This window comes from Argiope bruennichi, chromosome 5 (genome assembly GCF_947563725.1).
Source record: "Argiope bruennichi chromosome 5, qqArgBrue1.1, whole genome shotgun sequence".
Lineage (NCBI taxonomy): Eukaryota > Metazoa > Arthropoda > Arachnida > Araneae > Araneidae > Argiope > Argiope bruennichi.
The window spans coordinates 109,746,218-109,771,571 of NC_079155.1; the positions used below are offsets into that span (position 1 = coordinate 109,746,218).

The window sequence follows — 25,354 nt, forward strand, 5'->3', positions numbered from 1 at the left end:
ATTATGACTTAAATTGTGACAGACATCAAAATCGTTTTTTTAATAGTCTTGCACATGTTTTGTTAATTGTGTATATGAACCATCCTAATAAAATTAAATTCCATGACAGCATACAACGATTGAAAATTTATTTTTTAACTTTCGCAGTATTGTAATATCACCATCTAATTTCTCATATAAATCACACAAACATTAAACAGAAACCACCTGCCTTAGCTATCATTAACAGAAGAAAATCACGCAATTATATATTTGAAGGAACGATACAAAAGGCATGAATCTCAGTTTACGATTAAATGGTTAAATTAAACAAAAGAAAAGCATTTAAAAAATTGTCGATTAATCGCAGAATAATGCCAAAATCCTTCTTAATTATTATTATTATTTTCAAATGCTCCGAGGTGCACACGCTCAATTTTCAAAGCATATAAGTGTCAAATTTGATAACTCTCTCCTTTAGAGAATGAATATACATTCTTCAATAATAATAGATGAAAAGCAACAAATTGCATCTTTGCAGTTATAAATACATTTCAAAAATATTCCCAGGTTTATTCAAGAGAAACATAAAAGGCGGCAATTCAATTCCCATTCCACTTTTTCCTTTTCAACCCACAACAGTTCAGAACACAATTTTTTACTTTTTCAAAACACTATAGATATTCATCTATAGTTTAAAATAATTTTTAAAAACATTCCATCGTCATAAAAAAGTTTTTTTAATGCTATGTAAGATATGATCAGAAGTCGTGGGAAAAAAATGCTTCTTTAAACAATACATGCTCTGACCGGGTGACATGAAAGGTTTAAACACACAAGAGAGATACAGAGCTCATTTCTAAATTTATGACACCCATAAATACGACACACGCAAGAAGAGAATGAAATAAATAAAAAAAATTTAAAATATATATAAAAAAAGAAGAAAAAAAAGAATCAAGTGCGAATCAGGTGGCTACGCACGCAACGCGCAGAATGGAAGGGGGGGGGGGAGCACTATAAGCACTAAAACAGAAGGTTGGGTATGTCACGCGAGACATGCATGGCAAACGTGGAATACCTCAAAGTACCTGGATGCAAATGAGGTCGACGAAACACGCGCCCCCGCCCCCGTCGTGGTGTGTTGACCTTCCCTTGACCTTGAAAGCCGCTGCCGGGGCTTGTCGTGGGGCTTATTCTGTTATGGTTTCAGACAAGATTAAATCATACGCAAGACAGTTGGGATGGACGCAACAGGTTTAAGCATTGTCTGGACAGGGCTCACCAGAAAAGATTATCATAATTATCTTCTATCAAAATAGTGTCCGTATATTCCTCCATGGAAAAATATTATAAAAACACAGTTCTTTCTATGTTGAGAGAAAAAATAACTTTTTAAAGCTCAAAGTTTTGGGGATTTTAAGTTCAAACTCAAAGCATTTCGACATTTTCTTCTTATTTTTTTATAACATATAGACGTTCTAATTCTCCATATCCAAAAAAAAAAAAAAAAAAAAAAAATGATTATCATTTCAGCGGCAAAGTCGGGCATAGGTAGTTGTCTAGCTTGGGATGCTTTCGAAATCAATCTAACATTGAATACAAATATACAGCAATACTTATCACAACATTTGTTTAATGCGTTATGAGCAAATCAAGCTTCCACATCATATCAGCTGAGAAACAGGCAAGTCGAAATTGAATCTCGAGTTGGAGATAATCATACTTTTGACTGGAAAAATTTTAATATCGACAAATACATACAACTTAGTGAGCCATATTTGTGTCAATGCAACATGAAGTTGTTTCAGATCTGTGCTGAAATTTAAAGGTCCACACGATTAACATCATGCTAGTTTTATTTAACATTTCTTTTCTCGCCATAAAAATTTACAAAATTTTATATAAATACATAATGAAACATATTTTAGCAGTTATGTGGTCGAGTGGAAGAAGAAACTTTTGGAATTTTATCTTCGCTATATCTCACCACGGGAGACATAATTTACATACAAAGAAGCGATTAGCGAACGTCAGTCTACATCACAACACAAGTGCAGAAGAGACCACAATTTTTCCCTTCAGTGATTTTACTACAAGATTTTGGTAGGGATTTCTTTAACACATGTCTATTTAGGCAAGGGAATTTTAGGTATTTTTAAAAGATTGTGCTAAGCATTAAGGATTTTTATTCCTTCACTCGGGGCATGATATATGCTGAAACCAGATGTTATACAGAGGACGTGTAGAATTAACTAAATAAAAAGTGGAACTTGGGTCAGGAAATAGAACATAAATATATATATATAATATTACGTTCAGAAAGATAGATATATATATTTTAAATCTTTGACTTCAATATTTCGTAATATGTTTCATAACATAGCTCGTTAACATAGTTGGGATGTCAGTCCAAGAACTGTCTCGCAAACGCATTAAGACTACTTATGGAATGAGAATAGCGAAAGCAATCCGGCAGAAAGCTCCCGGTACAACGACTAATCGTAGAATTTGCTTTTGAATGAGGAAGAATCGTCGAAATGTAGAGGGATGGCCGCTCAAGGGCAGCAATAAACAGGACGTGAGACAATGAGCGGCGAAAGTGGCGTCGCTGACTATCTGGGGCATCCCTTCAAGTGGAAAATGACAGATACTAATCTGGACACAAGGGCTCAGCCCTTGCAGTCGAATGAAACTGTGCAATGTATTTTTAAAATAAATGTAACTAACGTTTACTCGTTAATTGCCAAATGATTCGCCTGTGATTCACATCTACTTCCTATAGATGCTCTTTCTCCATTTCTATTATAGTTGAGGGACAGTAAAGAATTAAGCGAATTATGCGTGAGTCCAGGCAACGGACACATAAATAAGTTATTCTATAACTAATCATTCGACTCATGGATAATGGACTAAGAACAAGTATTTTTTGATATTCCCCTTATTAAAAGTGTGGCCTCAAGAAAAATGATACAGTAGTTGTTTACGTATCTTGTCCTTTTGCGTTTTTTTAGTTGGACAGAAAGTGCAAATTCTGCAACTGTTTGTCACTTTTCTCAAATCTATTTTTATACTGAACTATTTTCGAACAGTAGTAAAATGCAGAGAAAGCGCAAAGTAGTCACGGCAGCCGATTGCCTTATTAACACAAACTTCTGCACATTAGCATTCGAAGTTCGATTGTTAAACAACGGTTAAAGAAAATCTTGAAAAGTAACAAATGTATACTCGTGCTTATCACTCATTTCACTAGGTATAAAAATGCTTCGAGAGTGATTGTATGCGTGCAATGAGAATTTTTCGAATTTGGAAAACTAGCAAGAATCGGTAGTCTTTTAGACGAATGTTTAATTATTTGGATTCAACCAATAAAAACGCCTTCTACAGCATTCGATAAGAACTATAATCAATTTTATGCGCAAATAGTTGTTTAAAAAATTGAAACATTAAAAGAACAATTTATAAAAGTCGCGTTTCATTTAATGATTCCCCTATAAATTATTCCAGTAAGCCATACAAATTTTTTATATTTTTAATTTAATACCATCGAATTGCCAAGTCATTAGCAAAAGAATTTCCATTAAAGTGAAATATATCTTGCACGTACTATAATAATTTTTCTAACTTAGTTATGAAAAATTAAATCGGCCGAGGAAAATGAACGTACAAGTATACTTACTAACCACCTTAATAGTACCTAAACAGATCATTTCAATCAAATCCATAATTACCATCATTAACATGAAATTATACATACAATATATATTAAATCCTATACATCGCGTATGGATAAAAAGCAATTTATTCAATTAAGTAATTTAATAAAACATAAAATTGATCATTAGTTTGAATCATCCGGAAATAAGAATGTCGTTCAGTGCAGGATGCCTTCATTATTTAATGAACAGAACTTAAAACATTCAAAGATCACATAAAGGAAAACACAAATATATATTTTACATAATTTTCTTAAAAAATGAGAAACATTTTCAATCAGAACTTCTTCAAAAGCGATAAAGCATATTTGAAAGGGAATCTTAAATAACTCTTCAAATTATATAGTATTGGCAAATTATTAGTAATTATAACAGCACGAAATTTAACGGGAATAAAAACACTATTGAAAATAAAGTTCATCCACAAATCATTTGTCCTTATTTAAACGAAATGTTTGGCATGTGCTAACGCTCTTGACATTTTTGTTTGTTTTTCTAACATTGGAAACAGTAGTGACATTTAATCTTTTGTTGTTCATTACCTTTTCAATGCGTTCTATGTAAATTGAAATTATTACAATTCACAGTGTAGATTTTTAACTAATATAATTAAAAATAATAATAATGAATTCAAGGAATTGAAAAAAAATATTGCACAATCTTGAATGTGGAGAGAGAATACAAACAACAGTATTTAAGTACGATTTTCAAACGGAAGGGAAAAACAAATCAAGATTATTTTTTTCCGCTCCCGCTGAATTTCTGATACTATTTTCACACCATTTCCCCCGAAACGGAAAAGAAAATTTCAGCGATCACAACATGTTTTTTTTTTTTCCTCTCCATGCCCTACATTTCTATTGGGAAAAGCAGGACAGGAATATCCTGCATTCGTACGGAAGAAAGTGGTGTAAGTCAGAGATTTTCCACATTTGGCGATAGTTCGATCTTTCTGTGGTTTCAAAATTAGTACGATCGCCAAGCAATTTCATAAGATTATTACTAAGCATGATTAATAGAACTAAATTTTTTCATAATGAAATGTGATGTATTTGTTATTTTTCAAAAAAAAAAATGATTTCTTTTTAGTAAGAGTGAATTTAAAAAGAATCAAAAGGCAATGCATTAAAACCTGATAGCAAATTATTTATGATTTAATATTTATATGCATATATACATCTCATAATATACGTATTTCTAAAAGTTGTAACTTTGTCAAAGGTATTTGAGAACCAGTGATGGCTCGCGCATTAGGGTCTCAGAACTTATTTGCCAACTTTTTACCAACTAAGCCTTTTCTTTTCGAGAATTTTATCAATAAAAATGAAAATAAATAACCAAACAAAAATAAATAAAATAATAAAAATAAGAAAGGAAATTAACTAAAAAGGGGGGAAAAACACGCAAGTTGACGTGATTCGCTGTACATCCGTTTTAAACAGAACCGATTGGTAGATTTGAAATAAAAAGCAACTCTATTCTCCCGTTGAAGCTAAAGGCGCTGGAACTGCAATCACAGCAAAATCGGCTTGGAGCGCTAATCATTTTTTTCCTCTCCCCCATCCCAAGTTCTCGCCTTCCTCCTCCTCCTCCTTCTGTTTCTCTTTTCGGATGGTTATGAATTTTGGTTTCGATTCTTGTTGCCTTGACTAAAACGCATTCTGCTTTGCTGAATATTAGTTTTCTTTTCATAAAGATTACTCCTTAAAGTAGTCAAACAAGTAATTTTTTTAAACATTATTAGGATGAAATTTTTTATGAGGAATCAATTATTAATTATTGCATGTAAGACACAATGAACACTGCAGATCATTTAGAGCGCGTCTTATTTAGTATTTATTTTTGATCAAGCTGGCTGAGTGATAATGAAAGAGAGACTCCAATATATTTATCTGTTGAATTATTTCAACATTCAAAATATTTTTTATTGACAAACTACAAGGAATTAATATCAGATACTGGTTATTTAATATTTTGAAGTGCAATATGCTTTATAACTGGTTTTTCAAAAATAAAACATTTTGGCTATTTATATGTAAAATAACTGTTTAAAAAATTGCAACTCTTGATAGATGTTTTATAGCACAGCTCATTTCTGATTTGATGGGGCATCAGATACCTAAGAAATTTTGAATTCGTGTAAAATTTATAAAGTCTACGACCCCTCCGTCTCGTTTCTTGTCGGTTTCTCATTATCGTCTATTATGTGATAACTAAAAGTATTGCCATCTTCACAGTTGAGTGCTTCGTGTTAGTAAAATACATAGAATCAAATGCTCGTAATTTCTCTTGATAAGATAGGTGGTGATAAGATCTATGTAGAATTAAAACAAATACAATCATTCATGCGATTATTTTTTATCAAATTCCCCTTACCAAACGCATAACTTTCGGCATCGGCAGTAATGTTAACTTTAGATTTTCGGAAAGTTTTAAATAATGTTTTTTTAAAAATGAAACAGAAGAATTTGCAGCAGAGAGCAGTGATCTTCTAAAAATAGCTGACAGAAGTAGCGAAGATGGCGACATTTATCGATAAGATCGAATCAACAGAATTCAAGTGACAGATAAAGAGCCAAACAGAAATAAGAGTCCCAAGCCTAGAAATCACGTGACATAGAATTTTCGAAGTCTTTAGATAAGATAAACGACACGAATCCAGATAGAAAACTTTCAATTTGTACAAATGTCACATTAGCTCCATCATGCAATTCTACTTTCTGCTATTTTTTTTATAGTTTTAAAATCTTCATGTTATTAATATTAGATTATTCATAAGCTCTAAACAATAATAAAGCTCAATACATCAATAAGCTCTAATAAATCAATAATTTACTTTTATACTAGGTTTTATTAGAATTAATTGATGTATAATGCCTTTTCTGGATACATAAAATAAACTTAACAGAAATGCTCCCAATTAAGGAAATAAAATATTACGTTAAAAAAGATGTTAAAGAAGTTGGTACTGTATTTGAATAAAACATTTTTTTTAAATTTAGTTCTGAAAAGGATTTTCTTACTTTCTGGTTGTCTTAGATATCAAATACACGAAATATTTATAAATACTAATAAATTTAAACTAAAAGTATACAATCTAAATTGAATAAATGAAATTCCGCATTTTTTAACATGCATACAACAAAGTATAATAATCATCATATTTTAATCTCTTAGAATATTAAATTACAGATTTATATTAAAATTCATATTTATTTAATCTGCCAAATGACATTAAAAATATTTATAGAATTTGATTTACAGACATGCTATTAATCATAGAACTACAACGAACTTCATCTTTATTTTTGGCTTTCTACAACTGTCAGACGATGCTCACAGTTAACAAGCATATAGCGAACATATCAATAATAAGTATTCTGCTATTTCCATTGTTTATAAACGTTATAATGGTTGGAATGTGTTTATGGACCAAACTAGAAAATATCAAATAGAAAAATATATAATATTCATAGATCTAGAAGGGAGTTAAATTCCGATCAGCAGCTATTAATTTCATTCCAATTTTAAAATTTAACAAATGAATTTTTAGTATTATATGCTGAATATGCGATTAATCAAAGCAAATTATATGCACGCATTATACATAATTAAATTTAGTATTTCAATTAATTTCCTCCCTAGTTACATTTTACAGAAAAATGAAATTTCTCTTTCTTATTGGAGCCTAGATAATAATCAAGTGACTGAAACCTCAACATCTGATGAGAAGGTTCGGCGACTTATTTGGCGAAATTCTCCGATAAGAGAACGATTTCTGGCAACCCTACACGAAGCCTGTGAATGATGGGAGCGGGGAAAGGAACTGCTCTAGGTCGCTCTCTCGCTCCTCCCTCCCCCCGACACTTCGAGTCTATTTCATGTGACCTCAATTTTCTGATGCTTCATCTCGAATGGCAGGACACACGTCAACATTTAAAGGTATGGTCGTAATTTTTAATGGCATTCACAAATCTCAAAAAACTGGGTTGATTTCTAAAACTACCACAGGAGGGTCTCACGTAAATTAGGAACGTCTAACAATAAATTTTGCTGCGATAAAAATCGGACAATTTACAGCTACTGTGTGAGAAATGACAAGAATTAGCTGGAAAAATAGAGTAAATGGAAATGAACAAATCTCTATATTTCTACTAATAACAAAGAATGCATTTGACAGTCGTTTAAGAGCTACTTGGACTAATATTATATATATATATATATATATATATATATATATATATATATATATATATATATATATATATATATTGTCGCGTGTGCATATTAAGGGATAAAAATGCATTATTTTGGATTGGCTTTTTTTTCTTCCAAATTTTAAATAGAATTTTAAACATTTAAATATTAAGCAAGGGTTTAGCATTTCCCCCCGATTATTATTGAGCAAAACTAATTTCAACACCATTTAAAAATATTTTTTCACGATACTAATTTAATTAACATGGAAATTTTTTTAACTAATCTTTGTCTAATTTTTCAACAATGGATTTAATTGTTCTAAGGAAGTTCATATTCTTTACAATATTTTTACCAAATATATAATGGCATTATTTCCATCCATTATGAAAGAGAAATTCTATTTAATATATGTGTTGTTTTACATAGGTGTAAAAGAGTGTAAGAGTTACAATGCCACGAAATTTAAAAGAAAAATTAACTAAATAATTGCGTTTTAAATACGATGCCATGGGGAATTTGTATGGAACATATACACAATAAACAGAACAAGTATAAGACTGTTAAATCCTTTGAATATCAGTAGTGTAAAATCTTTTTTTTTTTTCCCTTCATTTACTACGCAAGTTAAGAGTATAAATTTTAAATAAAATAAATTGGTTCGAAATTTTTTTTTCTTCAAATGATTACTAATTCAGAGGCTGAGACATGATGACCAAATATCCCCCCTCCAAAAAAAAACTTTATACTACTAAAATTCTATCTAAAATAAAGTTAAAAAGTGATTGGGATGTTATATCTTGTTAATAGTTAAAGCGCTAAAATGGCACACTTTTAATATCTAAAACAATTTTATGTTCAAAAATACTTTGTTGAAGGATTTATTATTTTCAAATCATACATAAGAAGTTAGATTGAAATCAAACACAACAAATTGGAAAATTGATCGCCTAATCAGTATGATTAGTTTCCGTAGTTATATATAAAATCAAGCTGTTGACTTCCTATATGTATTTTAGTATTCTTGGTAATTTTTATAAAAATGAAATTCAAATTAAAACGAATTAAACTTTTAAAAAAAAGTTCGATATGAAAATGTGGGGAAAAAATAAAGGCAAACGTAATCATAACGCACACAATGGAAATGAAACAAAGTAGCCGATAATAATAATAAAAAAAAAAACTCTTTTATACTGCAATATAGGCTTAAAATACTGGTAATGGTTATTTTCATCACTACTACCGATTTATAGAATGTTTTCAATACAATAAATTCAAATAAAATAATGCTTTTGTTGAGGATTCAAACATCAAATACGCCTTGATATAAAATTGGCCATGTAATGGTATTCTTATTGCAATATTACTTTTTTTTTTTAAATTCTCGTTTTAGAACTAAAGTTCCATCGAAAAATCCTCTTTATTTCCAAAAATTAAAATGCTGCTTTCAGACCTGAGGAAAAATAATGCTGATAGTAAACTACAAATTTCTATTATCTACTATTCAAAAAACTACTATCAAACGCAATGTGGGAAATAATCTAAAAATTTAAATAAATGCTACGCGAATTTTTATGATTACGCTCTATGTGAAAATCATGTTTATAAGATCTTTATACTGAAGGAATATGGTGCGTCAGACTAGTGCACTGAATTACAGAAATGGATATTTAAATCTAGTAGTCATTTTAGCCAAAATTTAAATAATAAAAAATCACTTAGAAATGTTTAAATATCTCAAGACTCATTTCCATTTTTATATGATTTTGAAATAATTTCCAAAATAAAATATGTTATCAAATTAGGTGTTTAAATAATTTGGCAATTCAAGCACAGCGAAATCTCATGAATCTATTATAGAGATTTAAAACATAAAAATTTCCAATCAAGTGTAAACACGCTAATACTAAATCCACAGGATTGTAAATCAAAATCTCCAACAGTTATTTTTAGATCGCGGAGAAACGGCGAATTAAGTGTTAGCAGACAAAAAGTAAATGACCAGAAGTACTTTAGCTCGTCCTTTTAACAATTTCTTCAAGGAAGGACAAGATAACGAACCAGCTGCTACAAGTGATAGTCGAAAGTTGTCTTCTAAGAGCACACGCGCTCTGTTACTGACCCTGAAAGGACGAAAACATTTAAATGAATTGCCGAAAGATGTATGCGTGAAAGGTCTACTGATTAGACTGTCTTCCTAGTCGTATATTGTGCTGTATAAGACTAAGAATTCTCTCTAATATCTTTAAATTCAATTTTATCTCTGTATTCAGTAGCAGCTGCTGAAAATTTGAGCCAGGCTAATGGCTAAAAAAGAAAAAATGGCTAAAAAAGAGACTTAAAATGGCTAAAAAAGAGACAATAAATTAATAAAATAAGACACGCGCACATTTTTATGCGAAGGTCAGCAACACAAAGCTAATTTGTCTAGTTTCAGGAATATTTGAACTTCAGAATACTTATTTCGTATTGCATAAGTGCTCAAAAGTTTTCTGAAAATTAAACTGTTTGTTATTATATTTTTTAACACTGCAAGTGAGCACGATTTTCCACTTTAATGTAGTGGGTAAACCCAGTTATTGCACGCAAAAGCAACTATTGAGTGCGGTACTTGCGTAACCAAAATCGCAATTACCCGAATTCAAAATGTTCAGCGCGTCCTAGAAGCTCTACTTGCACAGTTTTAATACAAGATTCAACATTGGTGGACCGATGGTTCGAATAACTATTTTGGTAAAAGTGTGTCATACATGTAGGATCGGTAATCTGAGACACAACAAGGTTAATATTGTTGGCTAAACTGTACAAGCTCAAGTGCTGACTTTGACTTATGGCTGCAATATAAGTCACTGAAAGGGGACAGCAAAAGAGCCACGGATCAAAATAAAAATCGGATTCATATTTAAACACTACACCTTCGTGTACTGAATACTTCTTTTAACTGGTTTGATTTATTTTAACATGCCCATTAAGTAATTCCGAATAACATTTCAAAAAATTATACGACAACAGAAAATTTTAAAAATCAGACAAACACTTTAATACGAAATTTGAAGGGGAAAAAATTATTCTCAAACTGTGGAGCATTTCTAAAATCACAAATTAGACGTCACGTGGTATACAACACTTTTACTAATGAATCGTGAGATTTAGGGCCGGCCAAAAAGGATTAGCACGCGTGTCGGAATGCGGCACACCCTCAACGCCTTGTCCCTGACTCACAACTACCGAGTTCACACGAAAAGTGTAGACTTCTCTTTTTCCGGCAGACATGGAAATTCGATCTTCCAGATCCATTAAAAGGAACACATCTACAATTAGGCGTTCGGGAGGGATAATAGAAAAGAAAAAAGAAAAACAGCAACGTACACATAAACAAAGGAACGGCGCGCGTGAGGGTGGGGGGAAAGAACAAAAAATGAAAAAGAAAGCCGTCCGAAAACCGAAACATGTCACGTGCTGACGTCACGCGTTGCATAATAGGATTTGTGACGTCGGTGCCCCCGGCAGTCGCCTGACCTGCATGTATGTAGGGCACGGAAAAGGAGGGGGGACGGACTGAGATTGACACTTCTTGAAATATGGAACGGCGCGTTCAAAAGTGTCTCCAGCCCAATTGAGGGTGCCGTTTAATAGCTCTTAGAGTAAAACTACTTGTTGATTTCGTGCCTGGACGGCGGCCACCTCTATTTGTCACGTTATTGAGGTGACTTCATTAAATCTAGAAGTTTTCAATAGTTTTGAATGTGTGGTGCCTCAAGCCTTAATCCATTTCTTCGCCAGACTTCACTGATTTGGATGTAATGCAATTTCTTATTCAATTTAAGTACGCTACTATAACCAATGGATATCTAATCTTGGGAAAGGAGGAGGAACGGACCTAAAGACATTCTTTTCTGTTATTTGCAATAAAAACATTTGCTTTTTAAAAAATTTATAACAATGCAACGTTTCCGGCGAATGACATTTACAAAAATCATTTTAATTTCAAATTTTAAACAGGGTAAAACACAGCAACGCTAAAACCCTGGTTTTGAAAGAAAAATGCAATATTTTAAAGATTTTTTTCCTTTTAAACTTTTTGCAATTACAAAAGTTTATAAAGGAAATATTTAAAATATTTATTATGTTTCCTTCCAGGATACTTGAATAATTCATGAGTAGCCATATTCCTTCATTCCCTGTTTGCATATTGTTTCGCACCACAAAGGCCTCTACAATCGACATGAATGTTAATAAGAAAATCCTTTGTTCTTCAAGAAAAACACAAGAAACTAGCAAAGGAACAATATTAAATCTGATGTTTAGAATTGATAAGTGCAAAGAAATGCAGAATGGAACAGAAATTGTTTATTAAAAAATATTTTTTCAAGAGTAATCATAATGTGCGTCTTAAAAATTAACATTCCACTGGTTTGGAACACAAAACTAGAGGGAGGGAGATACGAAACACTCACTTCTTTTTTTAAATAGTTCCAAAAAATTCTGATAATGATGAAGGCAAAATAATTCTCGGCAAATTCTATTCATCGAATTTTGATAGTCAAACGAATGGACAGTGTTACGGGAGAAAAAATAATGGAGGATAGAAAAAAATGCATGTATGCTCGAAAAAACCCGAAAAGAAAATCCTCAAAAGGTGGAAGCGAAACAGAGTGTAACAAAAGACATTGGCGCCAAAATAAGCGAGGCGTTTCCGTCTTGCTTTCCCTTAAGAAAGGAAAATTCCTTTCTTTTGTTGTTTGCCGTTACACAAATCCGCAAAACCAGAGTTCGGTTTCAATGTCACTCGGCCAGGAGAAGAGATTCCAGAGAAATGAAAAGAAAGACGAGGAAAACGTAGAACTTTTCTCATATTTTATTCTAACAATCTTCTTAAAATGGTTAGCTCTCATCATAAACTGGCGAAATTCTGGAATGCAAATCGTTGCCAATTGCTCAACGATTTTTCATTAAAATGAGAAATGTCTATTACAAAATACAATACAGAATTTTGGGAACGCTAACCTTTCAAATTACAATATTAATAAAGAAATTAAGTATATTTGCAGTTTATTAAAATAAAAAAAAATCAGCAGATATCAGCAATAAGCAACAACTTTATCGCGTGTTTTTTCATTTAAAATCAAAGGTAAAGAAAAATATTTAAATAAGATCCTTTATAATTTCATATTAGTCTAAAGTAAATACTTTACAATAATCTATAATAATAGTGCCATTAGAATCGAAGAAGCCCTAAGATGAAAGAAATATGGAGCCTTTTAGAAGTCCATTTAAGTCAGTATGTATGATACAAATTGCTCATTCAGACATTTCAGGGATGGTAGGGCGATAAAAAGTGGCTGCCTTAAGCTGTATAATGTGTGTAACTTATACATAAATCTGACATTTTTAATAACAGAGAACTTCTGAATATAACATCCTTTACTGTTCAAATACTTTGTGTTAAAAAAATAGTATGAAAAAGATTTACCACTAAATGTGAATACAATAAAAAAAAAAACCCAACCCTAATAAAGTATTTTTTTTTCGTACATTTAGGAATACATGGTTCAGTTTTCACAAGTAACAGAAGTCTACAGAATCACGAACTTTTATAGACAAAAATTTCTATAAAAATTTGAATAACAACGACAGATCAAGATAAAAATCAAGCACAAAGAATTTTATTTTAGTATTTAGTTTTTATTGCCACATATGTTTAATTTACCCATATTATTCACACAAGATTACGAAGATATCGCAAAACAAGCAATCTCGAATAGTACACTATTATTTCCGCTTCCGATTAGGACGCTTTGGAAGCGTTTCCCATTTGAAAACACATTCAAATAAAGATAATAAATAAGCACGGAAAAGGAAAGCGAGGCCTCATTTCAGTAGTATACAAAATAGAAAAAAAAACAAAAAAACATTGGCCAGCAGATGACATATTGAAATATAACCAATATAAATTTAATTTCAGCTCATTTTGGCAGTTTTTGAAACCAGATTTTAAAATATACTCATTCCTCGAACTTCATGTCAGTTCAAGCGCCATCTTCGAACAAGATCTGTCATATGTTTCTACAAGGAATGGTTTCAAAATGCCTCTTGCAAACATTTTCTTATTCGAATACCAACATCTATATTAGCATTTAGATAATTTAATCAACGTAGTCTTTAAAGTAGCCTTCAACATAAAAATAAAATTAAAACATTCTACTTTTCCAATTATTGGTTTTGTAATGGTCACGTTGGGCCAATCTCACAATCTATGAAATATTCGACATTTAAACGTTTCCAATTTTTTGAAATAGTCACCAGAATACTTAAACGGCGAAACGAAAAGTATAGTTTTCACACCTAAAGGTAGGACACATAATTTATTCTTTAAATTATTTATAAAAATGTATTTTAACTTCCTTTTCTAGAATAATGAATGAGATTAATATTTTAAAAGAATATGTTTTTTAAGTATGGCTTTTATGATTAAGAAATAGCACGTTGGCAATAGGCAATAAGCTGGAAATTGAGAACAGTGTGTGATTAAATACAGATGAAAATATTTCAACTTTAATTCAACACTGCAAAATAAAATATGGTATTCTCAATCGTAAAAAAAAAAAAAAAAGCCTACAGTCACAAGCAAAAAATAATTAAATAATTCTTTTTTTCTTCAGCACACGTCCTGCCATATACATATCGTAAATTGATCAATAGTATATTCAGTGTGTATCTTATTAACAACAACAGGTATTAGAGATTCAATCTTATAACTATACTCTTCAACATCTATGGAATTTCCGCAGTTGCTACAAAAATTAGGTGAAAAGTACGGAGTAGTGGATATATAGTGAATAATTATGGAAAGTGTAAAAAAACAAAAATAAATATAATATTTACCGTAAATTACAAATAACGTTGAAAATACCTCCTTCCAGAAACAACGCTTACCGCAATGCTGACATTGAAAAAACTTTTTGCGTAATTACGGGGGGGAAAAAAGGGGGGGGGGGATTTTGTTCCAGCACTGGAACAAAATTAAAATAGCGATATAAAAACATTGGTGTCACTCCTCAATACAAAAATGTATATGGGAGTTTATTATGATGTTAAACTGAGTAATGATGACTTTAAAAAGAGCAAAAATTCTTGCTATTTAATAATAATAATAAAAAAAAAAATTGCAAATGTAACAAGTAAATTGTTTAACCAACAAAATCATATTATAGGATTTTAAAAAAAACTATTTAGCTTATATATTTAGTCAATAATAAATGTTAAATAATTATTGTAAATTTAAAATTTTTTTATTTTAATTAAAATAGTTTGGTCATATTTATTCTTCAATAATCTGTTGATACTATGTTAAATGTAATACATCTGTAAGAAATGCTAGTGATGAGAATTGGTAATCAATATTGGAGGATATGTTTAATGTTTTAGAAGACTAAATGAGTTAATTTTCTAAAAGTCAACAATATTCGGCATTTCTAAGGGTTATATATGAGGAAAAATTATTTCCTAATGTACCTGATCGAATTATCTCCATTAACACAAAAATCGATCCATCTACAATTTCCATTATTTCCATCTATGATAATCATAAGCTCACCACTTCGTGCCGAATTCTATAGTGAGAAAGCGTTCCATAATCTGCTTCTTGGGTGCTAGCTTAACTAGCAACCACGCTAACAACGTGCTTTCAGAATATAACAGGCAGCACAGGTCAATAAAATAACACTATAATTTTTTTCGTCAGGCAACAAGGAAACACTAGAATCTCGTTTCATTTTTGTCCCTGAATAATGTGCAATGCTTGTGTAGAAGTGTCGATGATTGGGGTCAAGGAAATTCACTCCTCTCTGTCTCTTTTTTACCTTCCCAAAGATCGCATTGGAAGACGACGGCCAGGAGGAGAAAAACGGTTACATTTCTAAGCGTAGTTTTATTCTTTAATACGCTTTCCTTCAGCATTTGTTCCATACATTTTTTAAACACTAATGAAAACGATTTCTTGAGAATTAAAGTTTTCGAAATGACTCAACATAAAATAGACTTATCTAAATGCAGCCATCAAAATGAGTCCGGAAAGGCTGTGATACTAGATGATTCAGAGCGTCGGATGAAACGTGGATTACATGAATAACTACATAATAATGGACATCACTACCTTTTATCTCTGTCGATTTGGAATTAAAAATCTTTTAAGAGTATTTAGCCATTAAAATACCTTCCTTGCTGAGTGCTTGAAATGTATGGGATGGGTGGGAAATTGTTCTATTTAAGCAATTTTTTTTCCAAGATTGCGGCAGAGGGATGGAGATTAAAAAATAATTGAATATCCATTTAATTTTTTCTATATAGCTGTAATTAATTTAAAAAAAAAAACAAGAGGTTACGCAGCTAAGTACATTGCCACAACATTAGATTTTCCCATTAAACCAACCTAAGGCCACTTGAACTGAGAGAGTCGCATGCAGTTATTTATTAAAATGATCTTATTAGTCTTAAACCAAATAAAATTGCAAAAATTACGTATTTTGTGAAACATAAAATATTAGAATAATAATACTTTATCAAGTATAATGGGTCAGATTCCCGTCTGTTTCAATACGTTCATTTAGTTAATACAACAATTATAAAATCGAAGCGCCTGTTTAAATATAATTGGGCACAAAGAAGTCGCGTAGTTATGATAAATAAAATGAAAAACTACACATTTTCACAAAGCTACAAAATAAAAGAACGACATAAAACGTTTACTGAACTAAAAATGCTTCCAAATGAGAAGCTAGCTCATTAATATACAGTACCTTGCCACTGTACTGGCATGGCATGGCATAAACATGGCATCGCGTGTGTAAAGTAACCGAGAAAAAAATAAAGTGATAATGTAGGAATTGTACTTAAAGTTTTAAATTTCAGTTCCAAATTTCGTGCATATCCCACTGAAGACAAGGTACGATACTGGAAGTATGAAAGTAGTATATGACAAAAATTGCGGGTAAGTCAGCTATAGTTCTCAATAGGCTTAAAACATCCATTTATTGGTATGAATTCCAGTTCAGAGGCTCAGTCATTTTACTTTTTTAAGCCTATGAAAGTTATTTGCACAACTGTAGTCACTCCATAAAGCAATCGATTTTTTCATAATTAAAACTAGCATCTCTTAAAAAGGAATTAAATTCATATTATTGCATCTAAAATGAACGAAAAATCAGACCAAACTCGAGCAATACAAATGAGAAAAAAGAAGCCATTTTACCTTCAAAACTTGCCAATGTCAAAGGATGGATACGTATTATTAGGTCATCAGTATCTTCTCTGCCTTTTACAAGTTCAAGGCAGAAACTGAACGGGCACTTTTTTTCAAAATAACATTCAGAATAAAAATGATAGCTTGCATCGATTTCGAAGAATCAAAAATCGAATTCTTTCTCACAGTCGATCGATAACCCGAAGTTTGTTTTGTCATGAACGTGATAACAAAAATAAGGAGCCCTAGCCGTCGCTTCTGGAACTCGAGACGAATGCCAAATTCTTTTCCTGGCGCAATGGATGAGAGATGGGTATCGAAGATAAACAACTCAGTCTGGAACACTTTCAAATCCTTCAATTTTCTTCATTAACCCCGTCGCACATCGAAATGCCCAAGATAAAGATGATTATATATTTCGCAATTCAGTTCAAATCAAACCGATAAGCTAGTAACATTTATGCTATAATCCACTTGCTCTTTATATGCATGATAAAATAGTTCGTAATTTTAATGTTTGAGTTAATAGAGGAATCCCATACCAGGAGCAATACAAGGACGGATTAAGATGATTTGGAATCCATGGAGCAGAAATGAACGGATGCATTTTGAAAATATCACGCATTAACTTTTATTTTGTGAATCGTCCGTGATAACACTCGCATACTTAGTTTTAAACTTTTAAAATTTAGAAAATTTTAATTTGGTGATTTAAAACAGCACCTAAATCTGAGACTCAGTTTATTTTTATATGTTTTAAAGTGAAATACATAAATAAGCGTTACGTTCAAAATTTGAGCACTGGGTATAAAAGATGAGGTAAGTAGTGAGGGTATTTGTCCATTTCAGTTTCTTGCCACGTGCCTTATAGTCTATTAACAACCAAATATGAAATTCTTTTTAGTAAAAACGTCGGAATACATGTTGGTGGTTTAAAAATTATATATAATTATTAATAATATCACAGCTATAAACCATAAATGGTGTAATATATGGAGATTTTTTTAACCTCTAGATGATTTTTTTTTGGGGTGGGGTATTATTTTTAGTAATACAGAATCGATATCTAATTCTGAGAAAATGGAAACTGTAAAGATCAAAACCAACCAAGTTTGAGATGAAGCTAAGGTTTTACATGTTTACCAACCAGGATTAGGAATCACTCGAAAATTTCTATGTTTAAAAGTGCATGTTGCTGATAGTAATTATGATTAAAGGAAGGAAAAGGTATTTAATAAAAACCAAAATCGATCAATATACCGACGATAAAATACACTGAATACGATCAAAAAGAAATTTCAATAACTGAACTCACAACAAAAGAAAAATTTAGATTTCAGTTAGAATGTATCAAAAGCACAGTTATCAGTTAACGCTTCATTGACAGTACCCGAAAACTAATTAAATTACGAATTCATTAATTTAATCCGTATCAAAGCTGATTAAATAGCACTGCTCTGACAGGGAGCCAAACAAGGAAGGTAGGCTATTAATTAACTGAAAAGATAAGCACTGCTCCAGCCGATAAGAGGAACTGCTTATCTTCAGGAGAGAGAGGGCCTTTCAACCCTTTCCCATCCAGAAAATCGCAGTGTGATTACACAATCTTGCGTTACAGGCACATGAGTGGATCGGTGTCAACGGCCTATAAAAGAAAACAGATAATAGTGTCAATGGAACAAATTCTTCGATTTTTAGGCAGGAGGGGAGGGTTCCCTTATCTTATCTCCCCAAGGTTAAGTCTGCGTCCAAAGATGACACTGTTGCACATTTGTTTTTACCACGCAGATAATGCAGATAGATAGGGCAGAGACCTATTCAAATGCAAGGACAGATATTTTCGACCAGGATCGAATGATGCTAGAAGCGGATTCGACTGCACTGAACTTATCAAGTCTGAAAGTTAAATGCCAAGAGTAAACTACTGTTTCAGTTACATAAAAGTAACAGCAAAATACATAAGAGTGATTATCAGCAAAAAACAAACAAACAAAGTGTGTTATCATGGATAAATTATTTAAATAAAACGCATCAAGCACCTTAAAAGGAAATGCTTATATATAATATTAAGATAGGCTATTAGCCGAAGTTAACTTATATGGGATATAAAGAACTCCGCATCCAAAACGATACTAATGAAAAAGAACTAAATAAATAAATTCACTAGAAATAAATAGAAGAATAAATTCATTCACTGTCCAACTTTTTAAATAGAATTCAATAGTACAAGTCATCGTTAATCTTTGAAAAGTACGACTATGTTCAGTGTCGCCTTAAACAGGATCGTCGAAACAGATTTGAGCGCCTAAGGTTAAAGCAATTTCTTGCCCCGTTAGAATCAAAACGAGAAATTTGAACACCTAGTCTGACGAAAATATTTATATAATAAAACAACTGAAGAATCAAATGATCGAGAAATCAAAAAGTCAATTTTTCAGTCAAGTCTTATCATTTTGCAAATTCTTTTCGAAATGAGACTCCAAAAGCCAGCTAAATAATTATGAAAGCTATACGCACTCAAAATTCAGACAGTTTTTAAAGTAATCATACCTCAACATAAATCATAATACAAAATATGACATTATTTAATATAGAACTTTATAGTATGATTAACCTCTTGAATCTGATCCAGTGTTATGATATTAATCTTTAACGCTCTTTTGCTACTTAAAATCTAAATAAATGTTAGTAAAGTTTTGATGATAGCATTCGCCAGTTGAATTCTTTAGATGACGATGCAATTACTTTAATTAACAAAATTAATAATTGTGATCTGAATAATAGTCTGTATAATACTGTTTGAATAAAAAATTGAATTATATATGCTTTAAGCTTAAAATACGCATGTAACTTAATATCCTCATTCCAGAGCCACTGGAATTTTAACCCCTTGACCTATGGGTTTTACTTAACTTCTTAATTAAATGACCCAACCTATTTGGGGCATTTATTAAATTCCTATTTTAATATAAGGGCTCTTGAAATATTGAAACATTTGAGTGATTTTTGCATTTTAATTTACTTTATACTTTCAGTTAATTGCAGATTTAAAATTCAGAAATTGGATGTGCGAGTCACGTATTTGTAATTTGTAATACTAATAATAATTTGTAATGCTTGTATCTCGTAATGCAGACTCGTTATTGTATGTGAAGAGGTTAAGGATTAACCATGCCAAAGATACCTACTTTATCCCAGATAATTCTAAAAGACGCATAATAAAACTTTTACTCTGTTTAAATACATATTGAGCTGATATACATATTTATATAAGATTATATGACTAATTATTAGTCCTAATTTTTTTTCACTCTTAGCATACTTAAAATAATAAATTTTTTGATTAAAAATTAAAATAAATTTTAAGGCGTCCAATGACTATGATTCAATCACTCCACAGCATATGACAGCCCAAGGAATAAGGACTAATTTACGCCCAGATCTCATCGCATTTAGTGATACAAAAATGAAAAACTACATCTTTGAGTTACATTTATACCTACATCTCTGTGTATAAATACCAATATACCTACATCTCTCTCTCATCAGATACCAGCAAGGGATTTAAATTATTTCATGTTTAACACAAGTAAAAACAAAAACCGAAAATTCCACTACTAACTGAAAAAAAAAGTTAATATGCATTCCTTACCATTTAATCTACTAATAAACTAAAATTTGCCAAACTTCCACTATTAATCATTATGAATCGAAAGATTAAAAATAGAGTTCAATAGAATTGTCATTCTTAATTTACATTACAAATAGAAAATGCTACTCAATGCAATGTCCTTTACTCAGGTATCGGTAGCAAATTTTGAAATAATGAAAACTGAAAGATGATAAATGGCTTGTAGACAATCAAGATATCCTGGTCTAATGACCCGATTGTGAATTTTTCCTTACAGTTTTACTCAAGAGCAATACATTAAGTAATAAGTAATAAGTAATGTACAATTAATAAGAGCATTCAAGAAATTTTGAAACCAGGTCGTCAGCGGAAGCAATTAAATTTTACGATTCCAAAAACTTATCAAAACTAGAATTCAAATTTAGCAATATATCCAACAGGTAATCACCTCCCCTCAAGAGTTCAAATATTAAAATATGAGTACAGACTTTTAAAAGTAGATAAAGTTCGAAAAAAAAAATATCACGCTTTGGGCAATATTACAGCAGAAATTTAGGTTTTAATTTCGTTTCTTAAGCGAATGTATATAGCAAGACGTTTGGTTGAATTCGTCAGCAGTGCCCTCTAGCGTCAAAATCTGAAAGCTTCAAAATATCCAAAAACAGTATACAAAGTTTACTTCAAATGGGAGGGGGGGGGGTCAAAATAATCGTCAATGTCACCAATTCCAATTAGACAAAAACGAAAGAAAATTTGATTTTAAAAATGTAAACAAATTGTATTTTTTATCAAAACAATAAAGGCTTTTCAATCCTATATTTTAAGACTTCAATAAGTAACTCGGCTTACGGAATGCGGTATGACTTTTTAGCACAGATTTTAAGAACGGGACAAAACAAAAAGTAATTACGAATTGCAATTAGTTTTTATTTCATGCAATTTATTAGAATTAGTTATCGTGCAATTTATTTTTTCCCATAAAAAATATCTTCCATGCATGTTGCTTTATTTTAGAAGTCGAATCTATGGGCGAATGCTTTTCAGTTTTGATTTATCATCATTAGGTAGATGCAACAGGTCCCAATGGACGTAGCTCCATAGTACATCAAACGTAATCGGAAAAGCTTACAATTTCTTGCATAACATTTCTGGAATGAGGTTACCACAAAGATAAAGCATACGTTTCCGTCAGATGCGGTTTATTCTAAAGTAAAAGACCAGAATATTAAGAAATCGATGTATTACATAACGTTTAATAATCATAATTACAAAACACATTTCATTATTAAAAAACAGATTCAATGAATATTATATTTTTGAATTTTTTTTTTCGGTTTCATCAATGGATATAGTACGGTAATTTTTTAAAGACAATATGTGTCAAATCTCAAACTACTGGTTAAATAGTGTGGATAACAAATTCATGCTTAACCTCATCAATATTTTCGAGAATAAGCTAATAAACCAAAAAATAAACAGTATTTATTTTAAAGTTACTTTAGATATTAAACCGCTAATGAATGATGGTATTACAACCAATGAGCAATTTTGGAGAAATTACTTTCAAGAACAATTTCATAGACTTTTGCATCAATTTTTTTTATTATTACTTAATAATCTGTATACAAACACGAATCTCAGTAGAAAGCACAATTCATACACATATAAAAGCAAGCCTTCAAAATTTAGTATCATGTAATTTTAAAGATATAGAACAAGCGGTTCTGTAACATTAATTAATGTATTCCAGTTTGCCAAAAACCATAAAGATCCCAATTGTTATGACCCGTTTTGTATCCTAGTTACAACTATCCAAAACGAGTCTGCCGTCATATTCAAATAATGACCTACAAATATCAAACCATTTCAAGGGCATGGTTGTATACAGTTCTCTGCTGCGAAAAATCTTCCCAGTTCTTTCAGATGACCTTCACAAATAATCATTTAATAATCTCCAGTTTAAACACCTACATCTCATCAATAGCATCTTGATTAATCCGGGCACTTACTGACTAGTCAATAAACGAGTAAAAGCGCACGGTAATAATTAGAACAGACATAATCTCCGATAACTACATGAACAGGATACAGTATTATTATTGTTGTTGTTTTTACAGTCAGAGTAACAAGAACAAAAATTACGAAAGACAGCGGAAGCCACAGCACGACTGACCTACTAATACGTTAACCTTATTTCCCCCGTCATTAAATGTCTTCGGGTGGTTTTTTTTTCTTTCTTTTTTCCATCTCATTCTGACCAATGCATTAAAATTCCCTATTAATATTTCAACAACTCAATGCACAGCGATAAAATTATTTTTGAAGCAGATACAGGCGCGGCGACAGCAAAAGATATCGAAACTTACCGTATATATCAACGTATCCATTTTTGTGTATGGTTATCCCAACAGAAATGTGCACATTTCACAAGCTGCAATGAAAAACACGGCAACAATAATCCACACAAAACAAGAGTAAACGGCAAAAAGTAACTCGGACGAGCCGTTCGCAATCGTAACCTATATCCACAAACAACAGAGGGAGCGATAACACACAACAGCACTCCAATCCGTGTCCTCCATACGCTCGGAATTAAGCCGCCGTAGTGAGCGGGCCACCATCAACTCGGAGTGGCAGCGAGAGGAATCGACCTCGAAACAGCGCCATCTATGGGCCACGTGAGGAAGCATTTGCAGCATCAGTTCAGTGGGGCACAAGGATCAAGGTTGCTTTTTAGGGTTCTTCGTTCACACCGAAAGGCAAGGACGAACGACACAATCGGCTTCCGTTTTCTTCGGAGAGGGGGGTTCCAAGACGAAGAGGTCGCCTTTTCCCACGTCAACTGGGCAACCCGGAGAAGGGCTCAGTGGGAACAATATTTACCTTTTTTTTGGAGCCCGAAACAGCCTTGACACCCTTTCCGCAGATCTGATTGGGGAAATTGAAACCCCCTTTTCGATATATTGGAGAATCCTATACAAATATATTTTATTTATTTAAATCAAGGCAAAAGGGGATGAGGGGGAAATATATCCTTTTTTTTTTTTTTCGCAACCCACTTTCGTTCCTACATCCTGTTTCATCTTCCGAATTAAATACCAGCTTCACAGACATATATAAAAAATAATAAAAATGGGATATATAACTACGTATATATAGAAAGTATGCATTAGTCTAAAAAACAAAGAAAATATCTTTGTTCCGTAGCCATTTAATAGTTTTATCATATTCACAATATTTCATACGGTGAACAAAGCTTTAAATGAAATGAAAATATGATATGGTTCATTAATTTTACAACATTCTTCTTCTTAATTCATATCAACAACAGAAAAATTTATAGTAAAGATGTTGCCGTATATAGAATATTATTACATAGTTATTTAGAGGGATGAGATATATTTAAATAAATTTAATCATTTTAATGTATAATAATGTATTTATTTCAATATTTCTCTTTTTATTCTTAATATAATATTCTAGTTCTCTTGTATTTTTAATATAATATTCTTAGAAGTAATGCCAGATTTTATTTATATAATTCGACTTCAATTTGATCGTTGATTAGAAAAAAAATGTTTTTTTCCCCCCATAAGAACCAAATAGCTCAGCTCAGTTATTTTAAATACAACCACATAATTTTGAATATTCATATAATTAAAATAAAAAAGATAACAAAGAACTTTGGATTATACATTCATTCAGAATCGGGAAAGTTTTTTTTTTTTCGTACAAGAAATAATATTCTGGAAAATGAAACCACTAATGCCATATTTTACAACAGAGGTAATAGAACAATTTTACGTATAAATATTATTCCTAATGCTCTAATGGGGAAAGCTAAATAATAAATGATAAAATATTCGAGTCACAAATTTACATCAGTTCCAAAATACTCGGAACAAAGCGTAAACATAGCTAACTATCTCGATATAGCCTGTTTGTTTTCAAAATGAGCACTCGGAATGCCGCCAAGACTGTTTAAAATGGCCTTGTTCAATGACTTGGGCTTGGCACACAAAATTCGTCAACTCTTCTATTTATTTACATGACTAATCCAATGTTTGTGTGAGTTTATTAAAGATTCACTCGCTTTTCTCCCACACCACTGCCGTCCGTCTTTTAAGGTACGTTTGTGTAAATTCCAGTAGGATCATTAATCAAGTTCCATCAGAAATTTGTAGTTTAGTTTGGCTTTGGGTTATATTTATTCCTTGGTAAAAGGTCCAAGATAGAGCGATTTCTAGACTGTTTAAAAAGATATTCCGAAACAAGACTTGCAAATATTTTAAAGTTACAAGAAAAATCGCCGAAGATATTCAGAACAGTAGTTTTTAATATTTACAACTTTGACTAAAGAAGTTATCGATTAGAATATGAAAAAAAAATCATTAAGTTCTTAATTTTAGAACGTGAAGTATAAAATTTAAAAGTGTAGTCCACATAGTTGGAACATAAGAAACAAAGTATGTAAAATAAACAAGATAACTCATAGGAAAATTTCTTTGGTTTAACAAATAAATAAATGCTATTAACGAGTTTTATTGATGGTACTAATACGATTGACAATGCCTTAAGTTTAGATGTTGT

At 31.5% G+C, this 25,354-nt stretch overlaps 1 protein-coding gene across 2 annotated transcripts in view; it reads right to left on the reverse strand.

Moving 5' to 3' along the window:
* The window catches only part of LOC129969177 (ecdysone receptor-like), a 216,967-nt gene that overhangs the window by 78,630 nt on the left and 112,983 nt on the right, over window positions 1-25,354 (reverse strand). Inside the window, exon 1 of one of the 2 annotated variants that reach the window (XM_056083616.1) lies at window positions 23,131-23,357. The exons of the other annotated variant lie outside the window; for it this stretch is intronic. The gene's annotated coding sequence lies outside the window, so the exon portion shown is untranslated. Of the gene's footprint in view, window positions 1-23,130; window positions 23,358-25,354 lie in introns of those variants that run through there. 2 annotated transcript variants of the gene reach the window in all.